This window comes from Arachis duranensis, chromosome 10 (assembly GCF_000817695.3).
Source record: "Arachis duranensis cultivar V14167 chromosome 10, aradu.V14167.gnm2.J7QH, whole genome shotgun sequence".
NCBI lineage: Eukaryota > Viridiplantae > Streptophyta > Magnoliopsida > Fabales > Fabaceae > Arachis > Arachis duranensis.
The window spans coordinates 69,609,275-69,635,081 of record NC_029781.3 but is presented as its reverse complement, the minus strand read 5'-3'; the positions used below and the strand labels follow the sequence as shown (position 1 = coordinate 69,635,081).

At 36.6% G+C, this 25,807-nt stretch overlaps 1 long non-coding RNA gene across 1 annotated transcript; it reads left to right on the top strand.

Annotated features, from left to right (window-relative positions):
• Positions 1 to 3,218: 3,218 nt before the first annotated feature.
• Positions 3,219 to 5,956, top strand: LOC110276210 (uncharacterized). Its single transcript, XR_002368751.2, has 4 exons — positions 3,219 to 3,282; positions 3,371 to 3,512; positions 3,599 to 3,748; positions 5,235 to 5,956. It is a non-coding gene; the product is annotated as an uncharacterized LOC110276210 (long non-coding RNA).
• The last annotated feature ends 19,851 nt before the right edge of the window (positions 5,957 to 25,807 follow it).

Genomic DNA, 25,807 nt, shown 5'->3' with positions numbered 1-25,807 from the left:
AAGGAGGAAGAGGAGGTAGTGTTGGTAACGAAGATAACGAAAGAGAAAAATAACGAAGAAGAAGAAGAAGAAGAAGAAGAAGAAGAAGAAGAAGAAGAAGAAGAAAAAAGAAGAAGAACGTGCAGTAATGGCACGAAAAAGAACGTGTGCGCGTGAATATAAATGACTTGTATCGAAAAATGACTTATATGTGGAGAATATTTGTTAAAAAAATTGAGAAAATTCAATTAGGCTTAATTAATCTTAATTTACAACTTTTAATAACCAACTTACTAATTAAATTTAGTAAAATATTAGTGTTAGTAAAAATATGGTAATTAATAGATCTAAATTATCAATCCACTTAGATATTAATAACTCAATATCACCTAAGTTCTCAACCCAAGCCAAGAGTGAAAATCTACTCCATAATTAAGTGAGGCATTTCATTATGGTACATGATGGCATAAAGAGAGTTAAGAAATTGATAATTAAAAATATGAAAAGCATATTTTTAGTTAATTAAAAAGTTAGTTGATAAACTCCATATTTTTGACACAATTTAAGATGATAAAATGGAGTTTATCAATGCCCGTCCATTTCTTTTTGCCATGTAGTGAAGCCCGACAAGCTTCATTATTTTGCAGTGATGTCTTTCGTGCTCCCGCAACACACACAAAGCCTCGATACTCTTACGAGAAAGTTGATGATATATTTTCTGAGGCCAATAAGATTGAATCACTCGAGAACCATGTAGACAACCTCTTTTGCCTTTTCCTTTTCTTATTTTCTTTTTGCCTTTTGTCTAGTGATGATAATATACAATGGTTTCTTTTCTCTCTATTATGAGATGACATGACAAAAGAATTATATTTGAGCATGAAGGATATTTTTCTCACTTTCACTAAGTAAAAAGATCATACTCCTATTTAATAGGGAGTTACAACCAATTGGTGAGACGGATGTCTATTATGTAGATATTTTGAAAGTTTAGGTTATGACTTTTAACTATTTTTTATTTATGAGAAAAATTGTTTATTGACATTTTCAAGATATAAATTTTTACTTTATTATTACGTTGAGTCAATTTGGTTTCAATTACTAACATAAAAAAAAATTTAATGGACTTTTCACTTTCAAGAGGACAATGGAAATATAATCAAGCAGGTGATCATGTAGAGTATAAGAAAAATCTAAAAGTATTCAAGAGAAAAATAGTATCACCAATTTTATAAGGAGACAAAGATATTGGAAAAAAATATTGCCTATTAGAAAGAATAGATCCAAATAATTAGAAATAGTTTATTGAATATTGGTTGAAAGATGTTACACATGTAAAAACTTACTGAATTGGTATACCTGATACATTATTATTCTATTTAGAATTGAGAACTTTACTGTTTTAAAATTGAGAACTGAGAACATACTTGAAAAATAGAATTTTGGAGAGCCTTTGGTACTTTCATTGCTTGAATAGTTGTTGACAAAGCTTGTTAAAGAAAAAATAGCAAAACAATAACATAAATAAAAGAATGGAATTTGTAATGTATCTACTTTATGACTTTCGAAATTGGACTCTTAATTTATATTATGTTTAACTTGTGGTTAATTGCTATGTTATTCTGATTCATGATTTCTAATATGTTTCATTATATAATGGACTAGATCCAATGCATGGATTGAACGTATAGGAATTAAAAGTGGCGGTATAGATTGCATACTTTAATATTCATTTTATTTGGAGGGATAATGAAAAAAATTAGTTTTAATTATTGCTATTATTTTAGTTAAGTATATACGGAACTGTGAAAGTTTCCAATGCATGAATTGATTGCATATAATATATTATTATCCTCTCTATTAAGGATTTCTTTGTGAAGCCAAAAGTAATATTTTTTGCATTGTCGTCTTTAGTTTCATGGTTGAATGCATGAAATTAGTTTCTAAGAATATTTAATTATGATGGCAAAATAAGAAAAATGGATAAAAAATATTACGAATAGCTTGATGTAGTAGTGCACTCACCCAAGGGGTTAAAAAATGTTGACAAGTCTAATAGAAGCAGAGGTAATCAATTTTAATGTTGTTTTAGATATTTCTTTATTTTTGTATTCTTCATTTACTAGGTATATAATTCTGTCAATATCAATATTGTTAACAAGCACGATTTTAGAGAGAACACATTAATAAAGGAGAGATTCGGAACATGGTTCATGAGAGAAATGATATCTCTTATACCATGATGATGCACAGTCTACTGGTGTAAGTATTGTTTTATAACTATGTTCATTTTCTCTTGTATTTATTGTAAGATCCTGACTTTTTAAATAAATTTTATTATGAATTAATTTCAATTCATTTATTCATTAGAAATTCTATTTTTAGAAATTATTTTATTAAAGCTAATTAAATAAAAAATTAAATCAGATTTTGATAATTAATTAGAATTTTACCTAATTTTATAATTATTGAATTATTTTTTATATTTAAATTACAAAATTAGTAGTTATGGAATGACAAGAATTTTTATGTAATTTAATTCAAATAATTGATATTTTTATGATTTAATACTTCAAGTTTTAGGAATAAAGAAAATAAATCTTATTATCTTATAAATTCAATTAAAGAATTTGATTTCAAATCAATTAGTATTTTAATACAACAAATAATATTTTAAAATAATTTTGAGGATTAAATTAAATTTTAAATTAACACTCTATACCCTAATTTAATTAAAATTAACCAAATCCAAATTAATGCCAAAATCTCCAATTTTATACACAAACCCTAACCTTAATTTTACCCTAATCTTTACCCACACTCACCGCCACTCATTAACACTCACCCTATTCCCCATTTTCCCCAAACACATACGCAGCAGGCATAGAGAAAGAAAGAAATGGCAGAAAGAAAAGGGAGAAAACGGGAAAAGAAAAGAGGGAGAGCAGAAGGGGGAAGAGAGGGAGACGGCGCCGGTGGGCATCACTGCCACCGTCGCCGCCGCTGTACTGTCAGGAGGGAGATTCGAGGAAGAGAGAGAGTGTGTAGAGTTGAGGGAGCAGAGAAACACGTCGCCACCTCCAGACGCTGTTGCTGCCACCGTCGCCCTTATCCCGAATCGCCATCATCACCGGTGCAGGGAGAGGAGTCGTCGCGCCACTGAAGCGCCGCCGCCACTGTTGGGTCGCTGTGCTATCGTCTGAGAGCAGAGAGCATGTGCGAGGAAGGAGAAGCCCATCGATGAAAATTCAACCGCCGTACCTCTGGTCGCCAGAAACTGCCGTTGGAGCCGCCACCTTCTTGGTAAACCCTAGCCCTGTTATGGTTTTCTCTTATTGTCGGTCAAAATCCTGGTTACTATAAGAGTTGTTGCTGAGGTTGTTTGTGCCAGGGATTGTTTATCGCGAGTTGCTCTGTCGTACGCCGCTGTCAGAGCTACCATTCCACTACTGCCGCCTTTGCTCTGAGCCGTTAATTGTAGCGAGTATTGTTGTCATGGCGGCTGCTCGGTTTAGTCGCTCCTCTTTAGTACGGTAAGCTATTCTTTTTTTCAATTTCGAACTCTGTCATTCGTCGTTGTTCTATTATATGTTAAGACTCTGTGACGTTAATGCTTTAGGATCAAGGTCCGGTTGCTGCACGTTGGTGAATTTAAGTTACTGCTATGGGTGCGAACACCATGGAGCTGTGATTGCGATTGTTACCAATGTCGGGCCGAGAGAAAAAGAGTTCCGGTGACGTGTTTGGTCTATAGTTTCGACTTATTGAGGTAGGTTTTTCTTAAAATCTAATTTACATTACAGAGTTGTGATAAATAGATATTGATGCAAAAAGATGTATTTTTGTGATTATATTTGTCTTGTGGATATGATGGTTTGTTGGACTGAATTATTGGGTGTTTGATTACTTGAGTGAAGTACGGTTGTTGATAAGAAATGGATTTGGAAAGTCATTTACTTGATTATTATGAAAAGTGATTTTTCTTGGTTTGAAGTTAAAGTGGTTTGACTTTGAGTCGGTCTGATTTTATAAATAATTTAATACTTGAGCTGGTTTGACTTTAAAAAGAGTTTTATTATTGGAATTGGTCTGATTTGAAAATACTTTGATACTGGAATTGGTTGGATTTTGGAAAGTGATTGAGATATGGAAATGATTGAGAAAGGATTTAAGAAATGTTTGGATGGGACCTGAAAAGGGTGGCAGTCCGAGTTTTAAAGGAAATGCTACCGAAATTTTATAAAATTAGAAGTTTTATTTGAAGTAATTAATTAAAAAGATTTGTTTTTAAATATTCTATATTTTAAGATTGATTTATTTATCAAAGAAAGAATTATGGTTTGAATTGGGATTGTTAATGAACGGGATGGAAAGAAGGATGATGAGGATTGATGAGGATTTTCCCTGAAATATGGTTTTTGAATGAATTTGGAAATGAGATTTGGATTGATGAATGATTATGATGTTGAGAATGTTGAGATATGATCTTTGAATTATTTATATGGCTTATGAATTTGAAATATCTGAGATATGAGGTTCCCTGGATTAAGTGTCGTGGCTTGCCACCACGTGTACCAGGTTGAAAACTCGATACTCTATTGACCCTACGACGTAAGTGTGACTTGGCACTATATAAATTCCCGGGAATGTTACTCCCATTGAGCAATATTGATTATTTGAGAAAAAGCTATGCATAGACTCTCGGGGATGCACATCGGGGGACAGTCTAAGGACAATTCAGACTTGTCGGGTTGGCTGGATAACCGACAGATGAGCCTTATCAGCCATAGGACAGGCATACATTATATGCATTTGTATGCTTTGCTTGGGTTTGAACTTGTTTTAGTTTGCCTAATTGCTAAACCGTTCTTAACTGCTACTTGAACTATTTGCTGTAACTGCTTCCTACTTGTGCTTTCCTTGTCTGTCTTGCCTGTGTTTGTCATGGCGTGTTACATTTGAAAATGGACTTTGGTACTGAATGAAAGACTGTGTTGTTTGATTGCATGGTTGGTTTCTGATTGAGATTTGCTTATGAGAAAGGAAAGACTTTGGATTTCTGAAAATATTAAATATTGTTTCTTTGAAAAGGTTTTGAACGATTAGCTATTGGATTTTAAAAAGGTTCATAAGGCAATGATAATCATAGAATCTGAAAACAATTTTCTTATTGAATATCTTCTTATCACAACTTTGAAACTCCGTGGTGAGACCGTGTGGTTAGGTTCTCACCCCCTACAGCTTTACCTTTTCAGGAACCAGATGAAGAAGCATTAAGAAGAGTTATACTGTGTTTGGTTTATATGTTGTTGTATTAATTAGATTATTTTCTCCCCTCGTCAATGTTATTACAAGTTTGTAAGAGGGATAGGAATTGTATGTTTTATACGTATATTATATTGAATTATTATATAAGGAGTCTTGTATATGAATCTATGCCTGCTTGTAATTTTCTTAAAATAAAGTATCTATTTTCAGTTTTCAAAGAAATCAGCGATACAGTATCGAGTTACAGGCTCCTATTCTAATACTTAGTATGTAAAGTAGTCGTAATACTCCTTGCTATCAGAGTAGCGCAGCCGGAAGCATGATTTCTGATAGTTAGGGTGTTACATTTATATGGCTAGATCTAAAAGCACTATAATAAAAATCTTGAATGTTTGTAGGATGTAATTATGAATATCAAGAGTTAGGATCAATCCTCCTCGGAGCTATCACAAGAAGATATGTTTGTACAAGGCTTTGAAATAAATACTTAGGACGAGTTCATGTTGAAAATTTTGGGCCATGTCCTACCCAATTCTTTGGTCATACTACATAGTAGTCGAGTCCTGGAGTGCAAATAGAAAAGTATTAAGAGATGATTATCTAATTAAAGGCAAAGCTGAATTCCTTGGCAAGTGCATTGACTTAATCACAAGTAAGACCATCTTCTTTTGGCAATCCTAACCTACAATGACAACTATGAGTTCGAACTATCTGGGACATAAATTCTAAGATTGAATTCTATTTAATTATATATAGAGTATATATGGTAACAAATTATGAATAAGTGTATTGTTACACCAATTAAAAGTATAATTATGAGGTATATATAGGGTGGGAAAGTGGACTACCTGCTCTGCCAAAGCACACGCCAAAAAAAGCCGCTCAGCCCGCTCTACCAAACTAATACGACTTAGACTTCTTAAATCGTTCCGCCAAAAGGGCAGGAGGGTTGACAGGCTAGTCAATCTGCTCTTTTTCTTTTTGAATCATTTAAAATAATATAAAATTATTGAAAATGATAGCAAGAAGCAAGAGTTCATCCCAAATTTACATAATTTTAACATAAATTCAACTCCTTATTAACTTTAATTACTAAAAAATACAAGAAAACAAATTCAACTCCTAGAATCTAACAATATATGTGTGTGTAAACTATTAAAATAGTATCCAAAAGTTTAAGTCTGTGACAAAAATAACTCCAAAGATGTTAATAATAAATAAGCTCCCAAAATATTTAAAAATACAAAAAAATAGATATTAAATATATATTCTAAAAAATGACTTTAGATATCAGATTTTGATGTAACTTTTATCAAGCATTATTTAAAAATAAAACATTTTCATTCTTAAAATTTGATAATTTTATGTTAAGTGATTTTTTTAAAAAAATTTTGAACGACCAAATCTTTTGAAAAAAAATATATAAAGATCAAATTTCGCTACACTTGTATATATACTATAGTTATCGGAACATGTTTATAATTGTGACTACACGCACACACACATAAATATCCAATGAACTCATAAAAAAGAATAGAAAAGCCAACAAATAATTAGAAGAAAGAAATTTCTGACCGTTAATTGAACCATCACAAATGGTCTAAGAAAGCGGATTATGAATTTATGATATAACTGCTGCAAAATAAAAATTGGTTTTTTAGTCCAATTAGAGTTTAGCAAGGGTTGCAAATAGCGTAAAAGAATGGATGATTTAAAATACCTATTTAGTAACAACTTTTAGTCGTCATAAATCAAATTCGTCATAAAATAGATCTGTCGCAAAACGAATCTACCACAAAAGTTGGTTCAGGTTGTTAAAAACCATTCCTAATTCATTTAGACAACACCTAATATGATTGCAATTGCGAATTCCCTAAAAATAGCTATTGTAACACCCTACCACACAGAGTTTTATGCTTAAGTCATAAATCAAAGGTGGCGAGATATTACAACTTCTAAAAACAAAATATGTATATAAATATAATAAGCGTAAGAAGAATGGACAAGATCAATGAGAGCTGGAAAACGTAATGTACATATCAGAGTTCCAAAACACAGATATCAAACTCCAGACTTGACTTGCGAAGTTAAGGCCGGCCAGAGTATATATATACATATATATAACCCAAAGTGTGTTTACCAAAATACAGAATATAAATCCTATTTCTCTAGGTCAACGGACAAAATACAAGTATACACAAGGTGGAGATCTATATACATATATACAAATGCATAGTACAAAACACAAAGCCCAAAGTAGATCTTCGCTTTAACAGAGCCTCCAGTATGCTCAACGGGTGCCTCACATCCTGCATCTGAAAAACAACAATATATGTATGGATGAGAATCGAAGGGTTCTCAGCATGGAAATGGTGCCAGCATACGTAATATATAAGGTCCCAGAAAAGTCAAAGACATTCCTAGAACTATGACCCTCATATTCAAACTTAAAACTTATTCTAAACCAGAAGTTTCGGTAATCTATCTAAGGGATTCTAGTTTCTAACCTAACTCTTCACCTTTCATCTCCTCCAAAGCTGCTAATCACCGATGGAACAACCCTCATTATGCCACCACCAAAAGAGTGTCTCTCAGAGATACATACTCATACAAAGTAAACAAAGAAAACACAAATAGAGTACAGGTACAACAAGTAAGATAATTAAATAGCAGATAAACATGGCTAAGCAGTTAGGCAAACTAAACAATGCACACTCAAGCAAAACATACAAATTCACATGATGAATGCATGTCCTATGTCTGATGAGTCTCATATTTCGGTTATATAGCCAACCCAACATGTCCTGGTAGCTAACCGGGAGTTAAAGTACCCGATCACATCTTGCAACAGAAGGTCAGCAGAGTATCGTGCCTCAACTTGGAGCAAGTGGTGACAAGTCACTGCTTTTACCCAAAAAAACTCGTGTCTCAAATAATTTCAATTACATAAGTCATGTGAATATTCAATCATATTTCATCAATGTCAACATTATTCTCAATTATGTCTCATTCATCATGTTGAATACCTCATCAAGTGAGTTATACACTTACTCATATTCTGTAGTCTTAAACCTAGCCTTCGAATCTTAAATAGAGTTTTCCGTGGTTTGAAAAGATAGAGGAATGATTGATAGTTCAAAAATTGTGAATTTTCAACAAAACAATGATTTTGGAAGGTCACAAAAAGGGTCGAATGGTTAAAAACAAAGTTTTTATGTATCAAACAGGGTATCGTGAGTACAGATGGTGGTGTGCGTATGCACGCACCAGATGAAAATCCCAGTCTGTGCATACGCATCATAGTGTGTGTATGTACGCACCAGACAAATTTTCCAGTATGTGTGTACGCATCATAGTGTGCATGCACACAACTTGCAAAATCCTAGGTGTGCATACGCATGAGTCTCCACTTCGCTCTGTTCCATGCGTGCGCACAATAGCGTGCATATGTAGGCATACCAGATTTTCTGGTTTTTAACACTTTCTGCAGAATCCTATTTTTAGGCCCAAATTTTGAACGCGCATAACTTTTTTGTTAAAAATTATTTTTGGTTCGTTTTTCGAACGTCATAAACTTCAGAAATCCAGTTGTTATTTAAAGCAAATTTTACAAGATTTGGAGTTCTGAAAGCTAGGTTATGACCTGTCGAAGTTGGTCCAAAAATCTATTTTTTTCCAAAAACACTAAACCTCCAATTTTCCAAAACCCTCAATTCAAAACCAATTGTTTCATAACCAAAATAGCCCTAAAAGTTCCTAAATCATGTTCACATAATTTTCAATCACTCCACAACATACTAACATATAAATTCATCAATTTCTTACCACAAATCCCATCAAACTTAATAATTTCATAAATACTAATCAATTCAACATCATACTCATCTCATACCTACATATAAATAATAATTACATCAAGTCCAACCATTTCATTATCAAATTTGTTACATACATACATATACCTCAATTCCATCAAAGCCAACCATTCAAATATTCCAGCCTATCCTAAGGCAACAAGCTTAAGTTTTCATGCAACATTATATATTAATTACAAGAAATCAAAACCATACCTTAGTCGATTCTTTCCTAATCCCGAAACACTTTTAAACCTCTCCTCCATAAGCTCCAAATCTCCAAATGTCAATTCTCCAAGCTCAAATACCAGAATTTTACTCCAAACCACCAATTGGACTCTAATTCAACATGAAATGCAATCTAATTCATATAACATCACCATAATTAACATAGGGTTACAAATTTTAATAATTCACAAAGGTTTAATAGTTTTTTTACCTTATTCATGGATTAATTGAATAAAATCCAACAATTTTCTCAAGCTAATTCAACATTAAAATACCAAAACATCAAATTTTTAAATGCCTATGAACTAAGGATCACGAACATATGGCCACTGACAGCTCGTCAATCGGAGATCCGGATTGCAAGTTATGGTTAATAGATTATTGAAGTGGAAATGGGTTAAGGTTTGATGTTTCTCCCACTTTGCTTCAGCATGAAAGGCAATAATGAAGAGGAGAATCGCTGAATTCTTGTGTTTATATGTTGGGCTATGGGCCCGATATGGATCCAGTCCAATTGGTTTGGCTCGTTGGCCCGGTTTTAGGCCAAAATCTTTAAAATTTGTGTTCAAATTCGTATTTTCTATTATTTCTACTTCTCTAAACTATAAAATTTAATTTTTTAATTTTTTAAATAATAATTAATTTATTAGCTAATTATTTATTAACTTCTCGTTGTTTATATACTACCCAACTAATTAGGAATTTTGTCCTAAAATTCAGATTTATTTATCTAAAAATAGGTGCAGGTAATCTTTTCTTATTTATGATTCAAGCTCTCAAGTGTGTTCTTCAATTCCAGCCCGACTCCACACAACTTTTACCAATGGGACTTCCTTTCCGCGTAGTCTCTTAACATTGGTATCATCAATTTGGACCGGAGTCACTTGAAGCGTCAAATCCTCCCTCAATTGAAGTGATTCGGGTTTTAAGACATGGCTGGCATCAGAAGTGTACTTCCGAAGTTGTGAAATATGAAATACGTCATGCAGATTCGAAAGATACGGTCGTAGAGCTATTTGACATGCCAGCGGCCTAATTCTCTTCAGAATCTGAAATGGACCGATATAACGAGAATTCAATTTCTTTGTCTTGATCACTCAACCAACTCTTGCTGTTGGAATAACCCTTAAGAATACACGATCACTTTCGTCGAATTCTAATGGTTTTCATCTCTGATAGGCGAGCTTTTCTGGGGACTCTAAGCAGTGAAAATTATGTTTCAGATTTTCTTAATCAGTTTTGTGATTTCAGCTACTAACTGAGACCCCAATAGAGTTAATTCTCCAACTTCATACCAACATAATGAAGATTGGTACTTTCTTCCACAAAGAGCCTCATACGGAGCTATTCCGATGCTCGTTTGGTAACTGTTATTGTACGCAAACTCCACAAGTAGCATATAACTATCCCAGCTTGCCGGTTGGTCCAGTACACAAGCCCTCGACATATCTTCCTGGGTTTGTATCGTCCTCTCCGGTTGACCATTAGTTTGAGGATGGTACGCAGTGTTTAGGCTCAATTGAGTGTCGAATGCTCTCTGAAATACTCCCCAAAATCTTAAAGTGAAACGAGGATCTTTGTCAGAAACTATGGTTGTAGGCACACCTTGCAATCTTACAATCTCTTTGATATACAAACGGGCTAACTCTTCCAAGATATAGTTCATCCGGATAGGCAAGAAGTGGGAAAAATTTGCCAACCGATCTAAATCACCCATACTCTGTCAAATCCTGCCCGAGTCCCCGATAAATTAGCCATGAAGTCCATTGCGATACTTTCCCACTTCCATTACGGAATTTCTAAAGGTTGTAAGGTTCTGGACGGTCTCTGGTGTTCAATCTTTAGTTTTTGACAGGTCAAACATTTTAAAACATGCATTGCCACATCATTCTTCATTTCTGGCCACTAGAATATTACCTTCAGGTCATGATACATCTAAGTACTTCCTTGATGGATCAAAAACTTACTCCGGTGAGCTTCTGTTAACACATCTCGCCTCAATTGTCCCATATTCGGTACATAGATCCTTCCCTTGTACCTCCAAACTCCTTCTCTGTCTTGAGTAACTTCTCCTTGTTTCCTCTGTTCAATTACTTGCCACATTTTCTACAACTCCTGATCATTCTGCTGAGTCTTCTAAATCTCTACCTTGAAATCACTGGAGATATGCGACTGATTCAAGCATATATTCCCAGCTACCTCTCTAACGTGCAAGTTCAGGTTTTCAAAATCTTTAAGTAGCCTTACTTCTTTAAGCATCATCCAAGAAACACCTCAAAACTTCTCCTTCACAAGCCCTAAATCTCCAAATGTCAATTCCACATGTTCAAACACCAGAATTTTACTCCAAACCACCAATTGGATTCTAATTCAACATGAAACACAATCTAATTCATACAACATCACCGTAATCAATATAGAGTTACAAATTTCAATAATTCACAAAGATTTAATAATTTTCTTACCTTATCCACGGATTAGTTGGACAAAACCCAACAATTTTCTCAAACTAATTCAACCCTAAAACATCAAAACATCAAATTTCTCAATGCCCATTAACTAAGAAACACGAAATTAGAAGGTGTGAGAACTAGGTGAGAAATTTAAGTTTCTTACCACTTTATTCCAATGGATTTGAAAAACATTTCGAGACAAACACATGGCCGCTGACGAATCGTCAATTAGAACTTCGGATTGAAAGTTATGGTGATAGAAGATTGAAGTGGAAATGGGTTAGGGTTTGATGCTTCTCCCCCTTTGCTTCAGCGTGAAAGGCAATAATAAAGGGGAGAATGACTGAGTTCTTGTGTTTATATATTGGGCCATAGGCTCGGTTTGGATCCGGTTCAATCAGTTCGGCTTGTTAGTTCGGTGTTAGGACAAAATCTTTAAAATTAGTGTTAAAATTCGAATTTTTAATTATTTCTACTTCTCTAAACTATAAAATTTAATTTTCTATTTTCTTTAAATAATAATAAATTTATTAGCTAATTATTTATTAATTTTTCAGGGTTTCAGCTATTAATTATTGAAATTGGTGTAGTGATGATTTCATTATAAACCTCCCTAAATAACTAAAGCATAAGCACTCTCCCTAATGCAACATCTACAACCTTAAATATTCACATAATAAGAAAAGGTAATTAGCACTAAATTTTCTGTTCTAATAAAAGGTACTTAAACTTTAAGTTCCTCACATACTTTCCAACTTCATTAAATCATAAGCTTAGAAGTTAACTATTACCTCAAATTTTATAGTAAAAAAGGAATAAAATTAGTTTGAGATTGAAGAAGATCAAATGTGAAGAAGTGGTTTTCTTAGATGTTCTTTGAAAAAGAACATCCATTAGTATATTTCACTATGCCCTTCATTTGGATCAATGAGTGGAACAAAAAAAATCTATTACTCTCTTTCACTTTTGCACCTCTTTTTTTCAAATGCTACTTCACTATTTTTTAGAAGAGATAAAATTTGAATGTCCCTTTTCTTTCTCTTCTTCTATCTTTGTATTCTTTACTAGTATGTTTTAAAATGTCTTCAAACCTAGCAAGTGAGACTCTTTGAGGAAAGTATTCTAAATGATGAGAAATAAGATTGAGGAATTAGTACAAAAATTCTAGATTTTTTGAAACTGGCAAACACATTAACTAGACTTATCTTGCAAAAATTTTGCATTGTATTTTTTGTAAACTATTTTGAACATTGTAGACATTCTTGTCACTCTACTCATATTGCCAACTAAAACCTCAAAATTAAAATTGGACACATGCAGAAATTATTTTTCATATGGACTAGGACCCCGGTAACCAGCTACAAAACAAGCTCTATAAATTAAGCTGCCTTGTGACCTATTTCATGCATGATAGTGAGGCTGCTTTTGTGTTAATTGTTAGCAGAAGAAAAAGAAGAGATTGTGGAAAAATAATCTCACCGAAAAAAAAAGAAGAGAGTGTTAGTATTAGCAATGTGTTGGTAGTAGTAGTGTGAGTAGTGTGTTGAAAGAAAAAAATTATTAATTTGTAATTATTAAAAATGGTACGTAATTATACGTCACCCGAAGATCATATTATCAATTATTTGAATCATCCAATATATGAAAGTTGATAAATTTTATTTTTTATGTATTTATATTTTTAAATTTTTGTTATTTTTTAGTATCATATAAAAATATAGTATTGTTATTTTAGTATTTTTTTGTATTTTATGAAAATTTTTGAATAAATTTTTTATTTATCTAATATAATTATATTTTATTTTATATAAATGTAAATATATTTTTTTAATTTTTTTTGTTATAATGGGGTTATTTTTCTGTACATTTAATAAATAATTTAAATATTAATAAAATATATTATTATTAAATATTGCAAAAATAAATATTTTAATAAATAAATATTAGCGAAGTATTTTATCACTATGCCTTCACTGTCAAAGTCGCTGACCCACATGGGCATCAGTAGATATGGCCTATGGTATACGGGGTCCTGCTTCCGACCACACGTCAGGGTGGGCATCATGTGACAGTGGTTTCATCGAGCTGCAAGTGGGATTCGAGGTCGTTGACGAGTACAACTCCGGTGCATCTGCTCCGGCAGAGGTAGGTGGGTCAACCACTCTGGTTTTCGATGACTCAGTTCGGGGTCACCCGTATGACCTACGGACAGAACGAAATCCACCTGATAGGTTTACTCCATCGCGGTTCGGTCAGGGCATGATGGGCAAGGGACTGAATTGGTTAGTTCGAAAGAAGTGAGCAAGGGTTTAGTATGTTTAGGTTTAAGTTTAAGAATTAAGTTAATATAATTTGTAGTTAATCTTTTGTATCTTTATCAATGCGAATTTTTACATATGGTTTCAGAATTAAGTGAATGTAAATCTTAGTTAATCTTTTGTATGTTTACCTCACAAAGGTAGTATATTAACCTAACGTTAAAAACATAAAAAAACATCAATGTATTAATCCAAATTTAAAAATACAAACATGACGAACATCAAAAACATAAATGGATAAACCCAAATTTAAAAATACAAACACGACGAATATAAAAAACATTAACTGACAAACACAAAGACTAACAAAGATCTAGGGACCACCATCGTCACCAGCACCACTTGGTCTAACACGCTGAGGACATAAACTCTGACTATGACCCTGAGCACCACAGAAATGGCATATCCGAGGACGACACATGTCATGTGAGTCCATTTCATTCAGGTATCAGGTCAATTTGGGACGACCTTTCGACGTTCGCCTCAAGGTGGGATTAGTGACCAATGTGGGTCCCTCATAAGTAGTTCATGTCTTTGGATCACCTAATGGTGTGAACTCAAATCTATAGACCTTAGGAACCTCTATCATCTTGTACACGTCATGCTCATACAATTGCCAATCGAGACGCTGGTAGCACAACAAGCAATAACATGGTGACATGGTAGTCATTCCACCTAAAAGTGCCTACCGTCACACGTTCATCGCACAAGATAAAAAACCAACACCTTTCTACTAGTCATTTTGCACACCTCAAAGACCTCATTTCATCTATCAAACCGGTACACAATTATATTCCCAGCCCGTTGCATATTTACTTTTATCCGATGTTGAAATACGAAGTAAGTAAATCCAGCACACTTGCATTCGTGAGTCTCGGTACTCTTCCGTGTAAAAAGTTCATTTAACCGATGATATATTGCTCGAATGGGCATCAACACAGGTAGGTTTTAGGCACCCTTCAACACTGAATTAATGCACTCGACAAGGTTCGTGGTCATATGTCCCCATCGATGTCCCTCGTCGAATGCCATTACCCTGTGTCTAAGTCCAATGGCATCACACCACCTGGCATATGCCTCGCGTCACTCTTCCAACCTCTTATAGTTGATGTTGAACTCCTCCATCGTCTTTGAATACCCTATGTTGACACAAGTTTTTGCAAGTGCGGAATTTTGAATGCCCTTAAGAAGTTGCTACCGATGTGCCTTGTACAAAACATCCATCATGCTCTTGAAGGTTTTCAGTCACCATCGGAATGATTTACTACTGCTCGGATTGACTCATGTCAGTTTGAGAATACCCACACTGTCTCTTCGAACAATATGCATTCCAAGATTCCTGAGAAAGAAGTGCCACGCATCAGCTGTCTCCCCCCATCACCAAGGCAAAAGTGATAGGCACAATGTTCTGGTTTCCATCTTGTGCAACACCAACCAGAAGTGTACCTTTGTATTTTTCGTATAGGTGTATCCCGTCAACCTGAACTAGAAGCTTGCAATGCCTGAATGCCCTAATGCATGGATTGAAACTCCCAAATACGCGGTAAAGTATTCTGTCACTATTCACCTCCTCACTCCCATTGTACAGGGGTCGTGACTCTATTTAGACAATTGAACCAGGCATCTTCTGAGCCATGACTGAGAGCCACTATGGCAAAGGTTGGTAAGAATCCTCCCAACCACCGAAAACTTTGGCTATGGACTTTTGCTTTGCCAACCAAGCCTTTCGGTAACTATTGGTATAGTTGAACCTTGACTGAACTTTCGCTATTATAAATTTCACTTTAATTGACGGGTCGGTCTCGACCAATGGCCTTATAGCCTCAGAAACTGTATCCGAGTCTAACTTAGAATGATCCTATGAAATTTTTCCCATTGTGCACGTGTGCCTACCGTTGTATCTGTGTATCTCCCAACAATCTTTTTTTCATATCAAGCTGGCTCGGATAAGCCAATTGCACCCACGCCCATACGTCTTGCATTTTGTATAGAACATCTGTGGCTTAGACTCATATACATTGTAGTCAACTCCTCTAGAGATAGTGTAACTTCTAATTTCTGTGACAACCGACTTTCTAGAACTATATTCCATTCCAATCTTGAACTCTCCGTCCTTAGGATCAGCAACACCTACAGAAAGCAAAAATCATCATTCATTAATCAATCCAAAATATAAATTAACAAAAACGTATTATTCACTCATCATGTACCTATATTTGCATATTCCGAAAATTTCAGTGCATGCACGATGTCAAGATCCAAGTTATGCATAAAAGGTGGAATGTTCATCGGTTGACTAACTGATGGATGAACCACTATATTTTTTGCTGCTGCCTCAACTCCCACATCACCATCCTCGTTTTCATCGCCGGCTTCATAAGTGGCTTCAAAGTCCTCTTCGCTGTCACTATTCATTCTTTTATACACTGCAGCTCTATCATTCTCTATATCTAAATCATTTTGAATCCCATCTGACTCTGTCGGTGAATTTGGAACATATTCTGCATACTTGCTTCGTCAACGATCGACATAATATCAAACTATATTAGACCACCAAAAACTATAACTGGATTCTAGTACGAAATACGGCTAACTCTCCACAACATACCTTTCTCCATGCTTTGGCAGAGACCGTTCTGATGCTCCATGAACATCATGGTGCATGAAATCCCAAATGAAAATGGATTCTGACACACAAACCTCACTTTCTCATGAGTATTCTGTATAATCTCACCGTTGTGATACACTACCAAGTTTGTGGTACCCTCCATTACACTAACACAATCAAAGAACACTCTTTTTCGCAATAAAAATGGTACCGATCTTTGCCTTATATAGAAGGGAGCACTCAACACACCATCCACATGTTGCATCACTAACCAACCAGACTGAGACACGTGCCAACACGCCCCCCCACATGCTGACTCAGCACGCCCTCCACCTGTTGCTTCATCAGCCAATGAGAAGAAGCCACATGTAACACGCCCCCTAACACGCCCCCCACATGTTGCATGCAATACGCCCTCGCGTGTTGGAGCCTCCATTTGACACGTCCACCAACTTATAAATACAATCACTGCACCATTTTCAACTAAAACACCAATAATCAATCCATAACCACATTTTTTAGCCTGACCCATGCACTAAAATATTTATTGTTCGGGAAAATGGTGATGTCATTACCATCACCAGCACTACAAAAACAATATCTTCAATGACAAAATAACAATAGAAAGGAATGAAAGAGAAGACAAATGAGAGGAAAAGAATTAACAATAATAGTAACGCATGTGAAAATAGTGATCACAACGATGGTGTGAATGTTAAGAGAATAATTTGAATCAAATTAGATCAATTAATATCATTTATATTTATATAGCGTATCTGTATATTAATTGTAGGATTCTATGCTTTTATTACTTTGATTCTTCTAGCAGCTATATATACCCCTTGTACATTGTACTAATTCTCAGATTGAATAATACACAAAACACTTTCTTTAGATTGCTCTCTTGTTTCTAACATGGTATCAAAAGCTTAGGTTATTTTTTTTCAAAAACAATTGGTTTCTAGCTTCCTTATTTTGTTTCTCCAGCAATGCTTTGTCTTCATTTTTTTACTTCTTTTCGATGCCTTGATTTGTCACCATCACCACCCTCACCTTCTCCTCGTTGCAAGATTTCGAACGCCACCGGAATCACTGTCAGACTTCGCCGGACGCACCAGTCAAAGTTGCCTGTCTGCATGCACTAGTTCTCCCTCCAAACGCCTCCAGCGCCATTAGATCAACGCCCCAGATCAATGGCTCCGCGCCAGCCACGTGTCAGCCAGAAGCTTCCCCGCCCTGTGCTCAACCTGCACGCTCGACCCGATCCGATCCGCTACTTGTGTGGCACCCTGCCCTGTCAGCAGCTGACGTGTTCTCCTCACCCAATGACGTGGCGAAAATTGGCGAGTTAAGAAATTATTAATAGAAATACGTTGCAAGTACAGTCCTTAACCAGCTGAAAATCCGCTTATCAATTTAGAAGGGTTGTCACAATATTGAAATTAAAATACTGGGAGTATGAATCCCAGGTCGTCTCCCAACGAGTTGCAGGAAGATGTGCTATTTTATCAATCAGGTGTTTTCAAAAATGGATGAGTTGATAAACAGGAAATTAATTTAGAGAATTTAATTAATTTTAAATAAAAGCCTTGACTGGGAGTAGATTAGTTGGAAGCCCTATTCTTATTGAAGTACTCTCAAGATTAATTAATAATTGGAAGTTGCTTTGCTTAGTTATCCCTTAGTAGGTAAAGAAAAGTCAAGCAAGTTGGAAAGCTGTTTCTAGTCACAAGTCTTAATCCTCTCCCTTGGGAAGGACTAGTGTCAATGATTAGAGGGTGATCCAACAATAAACCCAATTATAATTTCTCTCTTGAGTGATTTAACTCAAGGTTTCCTTTCAATCATCTCCCAATCAAGTTATGGAACTACTCACTCATCATAATTATAAACTTCACAAAATCAATAAGAAAAATAAAAGAAGACATGATAAATAATAATGAAAGGGATTAATTGAAAATAAAAATAATCTATATTAATAACTTGTGAAAATAATCCAATGTCAACTCTGGAGGAATTAAGAATATGGAAGAATAAATGAAAAGCAAATAACAGACTATAATGACTAGTACCGGAGGTAGACTCTTCTCAAAAGCTAAAGCCAAAATCTTCAAAATCCTAATGAATGTTCCAGTGAGTAAAAACCTAGGGGAGATGTAAATTCAGATCTAAAAACTAAAAATTATGCGGAATGAATGTTGTTCTCTGTCTCTGCATGTTTCCTGGCTCTAATCTGTGTTTCTGGGCCAAAAATTGGGTTAAAATCTGGCCCAGAAACTCTGCCAGCGACTTCTGAAATTCTGCAGATCGCGCACGTCACGCGGCCGCGTCGTCCACGCGTTCGCGTCACTCAGCGTTTTTCGTACCACGCGTGCGCGTCATCCACGCATTCGCGTCGTTCATGCAGCTTCCAATCCGCGCGGTTGCGTCAGGCAGGCGAGCGCGTCACTGTGATTTCTTCCATTTCGCGCGGTCGCGTCAGCCATGCGACCGCTTGACTTCTCGCTGGTTATCTCCTCAATTCTTGGTGTTCCTTCCATTTTTGCATGCTTCCTTTCCATCCTTTAAGCCATTCCTACCCTGTAATTCCTGAAATCACTTAACACACATATCAAGGCATCTAATGGTAATAAGAGAGGATTAAATAAAAGAAAATAAAAGCCAAAGAAGCATGTTTTCAATCATAGAGTATTTTTAAGAAGGAATTGTAATTACATGCAAATCATATGAATAAGTAGGCAAAGGCTTGATAAAACCACACAATTAAACACAATATGAATCATAAAATAGTGGTTTATCAACCTCCCCACACTTAAATATTAGCATGTCCTCATGCTAAGTTGAAGGAGATAAATATAAATGAGCAGGAACATGCAAGACTCATGTAATGCAATGTAACCTATATGCATATGAATGCAACTATATGAGTTGGCCTACATGATTAAAAATAGATAAGTTCTCTAAGACAAAATATGGGGCAGATTTCACTAATTCAGAGCATATTGTAAAAGCAGATAAATTTGTAAGAAGATAGCTTGTGAAAGCAGGGAATACAGGACTGAGCATTGAACCCTTACTGTTGGTGCATGTGCACTTTAATCATCTCTAGCATATGGGGTAATCACTCCATCCTTCTCTAATCATGCTTTCAAAAAAAAATTTATTTTCCACCTAATCAATCAACAATTTTAAAATGCCAATGTAAACATCATGAGGTCTTTTTATGGTTGTAATGGGGCTAAGGTAAAGGTGAGGATACACATATGGCTAAGTGAGCTTGTATATTGAATCTTTAATTAACCCAAGCTCCTACCTAACACACATATACTCTATATAATTTCAACATTCCATATTCATGTATCAACCTTTATTTTAATTTTATCACATGTGCATTGATTATTAAATTATGACTTATCGTTGAGGTGATTTTGCCCCCTTATTTACTAAAATAAAGAATATATATTTTTTTTCTTTTTTTTTGTATAGCTTTTCAATGCACATAGATTTGTAATTTCCTTTTATGGTTTCACATGAATAGGTACCCAAATTCCCTTTATCCTATTATGATATTTTTTCTATTACCTTTTATTCCCATAATTTTCACATACTCAATTAACACACAAATTCTATCTTAAGCTAACCAAAGATTCAATTGGGATTTTCAATTGTTTTCCGCTTAAGGCTAGTAATGTGGTACAATATGGAATGAATGGGATTAAAAACAGCTCAAAGTGGTTAACAAAGGTAGTTAAAAGGGTTGGCTTATTTGGGATATGTGAGTTAAACAAATAATGGCCTCAATCATATGCATGCACATAACACATTAATTTTGGACATATAGGATAAAACAGAATTCAGATTACAATCATAGAGAAGTAAACACACAAGAAAAAAATGTTTATGGTTAAATAGTGTAACCATGTATTTAGGCTCAAGGTCTCACGGGTTGTGTGTTCTTTTTAGCTCAAAAATTCTGTTCTAATTTCAACTTCAAACAAATTTAACATAAATATTTTGATTTAAATTAGTGAAATTTTGAAAAATATATGGTCTTAAAAGAAACTTATTGTCTTTTCAATCAGGTAGGACATGCATGCAATTAATCTACTAATATGTAACCTATCATATTCTAAAGAAGAAGAAATTGGTGTTAGGGGGAAAAGAATTACCTCCGGAAGTTAGGTACTAACCGACCTCCTCACACTTAAGGCTTTGCACCGTCCTCGGTGCCATCTGTCAGGAACAATGGTAGGCTGGTGGCAGTATCTCCACAGTCGGGACCGTCATGGCTCACTGTGCTGGTAAAGAAAGTAGAGTCCGGAGTGCTTGGGTCCTCGTCAGGTCTGTGGTTGCCTGTGAGTAGCTCCTTGAGGTAATTGAAACGGTGGTGGTTGCGGTGCTCTCGGAGCTTTGCTTTCTTGTCTTGTTGGTCCAACTGCTTCAGTATTTGATGCAGCAGCTGACTAGTAGATGGTGGAGGAACTGCAGCATCCTCTGTGGACTGGCTGGTAGTGGCAAGTGGTGGCCTGAGATATCTCCCGTTAGGGACGTACTGATCATCCCGTGGAAGTATGACTTTAGTGTCTCCAGCTCTGTAGGAGACTCCGGCTGCTGAGACAAGATCAGAGACCAAGGCAGGGAAAGGTAGGTTGCCCGTGATTTGCACGTGTCCCATAGCATTCCGGATATGTCTCGGTAAATTTAGAGGCTGGTCTGTGAGGATGCACCATAGTAGAACGGCCATGTCTGCGGTGAAGGAGGACTCATGAGTGCTCGAAAAGACGTAATGGGACATAATCTGTGCCCATACGTGAGCCTCTAAGGTAAGTGCAGAAGCTGAGATTCCCTTAGGACGGGAACGATGGTATCCGAAGATCCATTTGCTGCCAGGTTGAGCGATAACTCTGAGAATAGCGTCCCAGTCAAAGTTGTATGCCTGGCGCTTGAGTGCGGCTTCTTGAAAAGCGTCCAATCCTTCTGGAGCAGGGGGAAGATCTAAGGCTCGCTGAATGGCCTCTTCTGTAATGGGGACTTGCTTCTGACATATATAAACAGACTACAGAGTCAGTAGGTGAAAGTTGGAGTAGAACTCAACTACCTAAGAAAGATTGACCTGTCGTGGCTGTCTCTGTAGGAATCCCCAATGTCTTTGTGCAATTTGCAGCTCAACAAAATCGGCAATATGAGGCGGAAGGATAAGAAGGTGTTCATTGTTGTAATTCCGAGCTGCCAGAATAGGAAATATCTGCTCACAGTAGCGATTTGGAAATCGTGCAGTGTCCTTTACTGGGAAGGTGATGAGCGGATAATTTATACGCTTTTTGGCATTGTTTTTATATAGTTTTTAGTAAGTTTAAGCTACTTTTAGGGATGTTTTCATTAGTTTTTATGTTAAATTCACATTTCTGGACTTTACTATGAGTTTGTGTGTTTTTCTATGATTTTAGGTAATTTCTGGCTGAAATTGAGGGATTTGAGCAAAACTCTGAAAAAGGCTGACAAAAGGACTGCTGATGCTGTTGGAATCTGACCTCCCTGCACTCGAAATGGATTTTATGGAGCTACAGAACTCCAATTGGCGCGCTCTCAACGGCGTTGGAAAGTAGACATCCAGAACATTTATCTATTGTATTAGATGTCTTTGATCATTCGGTCTTGTGACCACATGGGGGCTGGCCATTCGGCCATGCCTGAATCTCTTTCACTTATGTATTTTCAACGGTGGAGTTTCTGCACACCATAGATTAAGGGTGTGGAGCTCTGCTGTACCTCAAGTATTAATGCAATTCCATTGTCTTTTATTCACATCTCTCTTATTCTTATTCCAAGATATTCATTCGTACCCAAGAACATGATGAGTGTAATGATGAAAGTGACGATCATTATCATTCTCACTTATGAACGCACGTGATTGACAACGACTTCCGTTCTACATGCAACCGAGCTTGAATGTGTCTCTCTTAGATTCCCCAACAGAATCTTCGTGGTATAAGCTAGATAGATGGCGGCATTTATGAGGATCCGGAAAGTCTCACCTTGTCTGTGGTATTCCGAGTAGGATCCTGGGAATCCGGAAAGTCTAACCTTGTTTGTGGTATTCCGAGTAGGATTCCGGTAATGAATGACTGTGACATGCTTCAAACTTGCAAGTGCTGGGCGTTAGTGACAGACGCAAAAGAATCAAGGAATTCTATTCCAGTAGGCGCAGGAACCAACCAGTGATTAGCCGTACTGTAACAGAGTGCGTGAGCATAGTTTTCACTGCGAGGATGGGATGTAACCATCAACCATGGGTGATGCCTCCAGACGATTAGCCGTGCGAGTGACAGCCGCATAAGATCATTTTCCCGAGAGGATTGAAAGTAGCCACCGCTGATGGTGAACCCCTATACACAGCTTGCCATGGAAAGGATTAAGAAGGATTGAGTTGAAGCAGGAGAATAGCAGGCGTCCTTGAGCATATAGTATCTCCATTCGCTTATCTGAAATTCCCACCAATGAATCTGCATGAGTATCCTATCCCTTTTATTATCTATTCTCTTATTTCTATTTTCGAAACCCATAAACCAATTTAATCTGCCTAACTGAGATTTACAAGGTGACCATAGCTTGCTTCATACCAACAATCTCTGTGGGATCGACCCTTACTCACGTAAGGTTTATTACTTGGACGACCCAGTACACTTGCTGGTTAGTTGAACGGAGTTGTGATAACAACTGGTGCCACAATAATGATTTCATACAACTTAAAGAATAGTGATCACAATTTCGTCCACCAGAAGGCTCTCTGCTTTTCATCAACCTTTATAATCCTTTTAATTCTTTTTGTTGAGGGCTTGACTGCAGTTGAAGAAGGCTTTGCCACTAATGCTCTTTTTGTTCCTTTCCTTGCTGTGGATTTGGGGGTAGCTTTCTCTTTGCCTTTCTTGGTGGCCATCCTAAAAGGAAACGAGGAAAGACATTAGCATTCAAGAGTTATAGCAAGGAAAAGAATAGGAAAGGTGGTAATCAATGCACAGGTATGGATAGTGATGTGAACACATGGTCATGACTACATGTGGCAAATCAACAATAGAAATATAGCAAGTGCATGTGAGGAAAATTGAAAGCAAGGTGTTTATTGGCATGCCGGCAAAGGGCATGAGTAGCATAGATCATGCATTCAATGTCCAAATTAGATTACCAAGTCGCTCAAATTAATAAGATGTTTGTAAAAACAATTATATTTAAGCAGTAAAATAGAAAAGGGGTTTCGTGAAAAGCAGGCATATAGAGTAGTAGATTTAAAAGAAATCTAAAAATAGTGCAAAATGCCATATAGGCGTTTTCACAAACACATAGCATGCATGTTAAATAAGGTATGGAAAATATTAATTAGAACATGCAATTAACCCTTATAAAAATAATATATAATTGTTTAAACAAATCCCAAACAATCCATAAGTAACATACAAAAATAATGACCCAAATAAAATTCCAACACCAATAGGAGGAATAGGAAAAGAAAAAGAGAACATGGTTAAGGAAAGTAGAAGAGAAAGAAAAAAGAAAACAAGATAAGAAAAAAGAAGAATGACAAAGTAAGGAGGAAGAAGAGAGAAGAAAAACCTTGATAATGGTGGTGGAAGAGAGGGGGTGGAAGAGAGAAAGAAGGGAGGAAGAAGGAAGAAGGGAGAAAGAAATAAGATTGGGGGGAAAGAAAAGATAAAACAGGCTGGCAGATTTGAATGAGTTGGGCGGCGCAAATGGCGCAGGCGCGTGGGGCACGCGGTCGCGTAGAAAGCCTTTAAGTGAGGTGACGCGGATGCGTAACGTGATTTGCGCTAGTCGCACGAGGGCAGTTTTGCGCTCGTACAACTCTCTGTTTAAATTGTGTTTTGCCAGAATTTGGGGTGACGCGATCGCGTGGATGGCCAGATGGAAATAACGGCGCGAATGCATAGGGCACGCGTTCGTGTGGCAGGACTTGTGCGACTAGCACAAATGCAGCCCAAGTCCAGCTCAACTCTCAGCCATTCACCCTTGTTACGTCGAATTGCAGGGCCACACATTCGCGTGGTCGACGCGGACGCATGGGGAGGCCAATTTACAAATGACGCGGTTGTGTCATCCACGCGGTCGCGTGGATCAAAGTGTGCCAAAGGTACACCTCCAGCCACATTCCGGCGCAACTCTCTGTCCAATCTTTGTTATTTCCAATGCTCATGTGACGCGGATGCGTCAGGGACGCTAGCGCGTCGCGTGCGATTTCTCTCTCTCTTTTTTATGCAAATGCAGTATGCAGATGAGGTGCAAGATATAGGCAGTAGTATGGAAAAGAGTTATAGATGAGGAAAGATAAGGAGAAGAAGAGGAACGATCATACCGTGGTGGGTTGTCTCCCACCAAGCACCTTGCTTTAACGTCCTTAAGTTAGACGCTTCATCAGCTCAGTTTTCTGTTACGAGTGGATCCTCCAAGAGGAGGATATCTAACTCCTTATTTTTCGTCACCTTCTCACCATGGTAGAGCTTCAAACGATGTCCATTAGCCTTGATGAGTTCAGAGCTTGAAGGGTGACTTAGGTGAAAAACTCCGTACGGCTCAGCCTTCTCGACTCTATATGGACCTTCCCACCTTGATCGCAGCTTACCTGACATGAGCCTCAGTCTAGAGTTGTAAAGGAGGACTAAATTTCCAGGTTGGAACTCTTTCCTCTTGATGTGTTGATCATGTACAACTTTCACTTTCTCCTTGTACAGCCTTGAGTTCTCATAAGCTTCTAGGCGAAGGCTCTCCAATTCCTGCAATTGCCACTTCCTTTCAGCTCCGGCTATCTCAAATCCCATGTTGCACTCCTTTACTACCCAAAAAGCTTTGTGCTCCACTTCAACTGGAATATGGCAGGCCTTTCCATAGACTAAGCGAAAAGGACTCATCCCAATGGGTGTCTTGTATGCTGTTCTGTATGCCCAGAGTGCATCTTGTAGCCTATGCTCCAGTCTTTTCTATGAGGTTTGACTATCTTTTGCAATATGCGTTTTATCTCTCTGTTAGACACCTTGGCTTGCCCATTAGTCTGAGGATGGTAGGCTGTTGCTACTTTATGAATGATCCTAT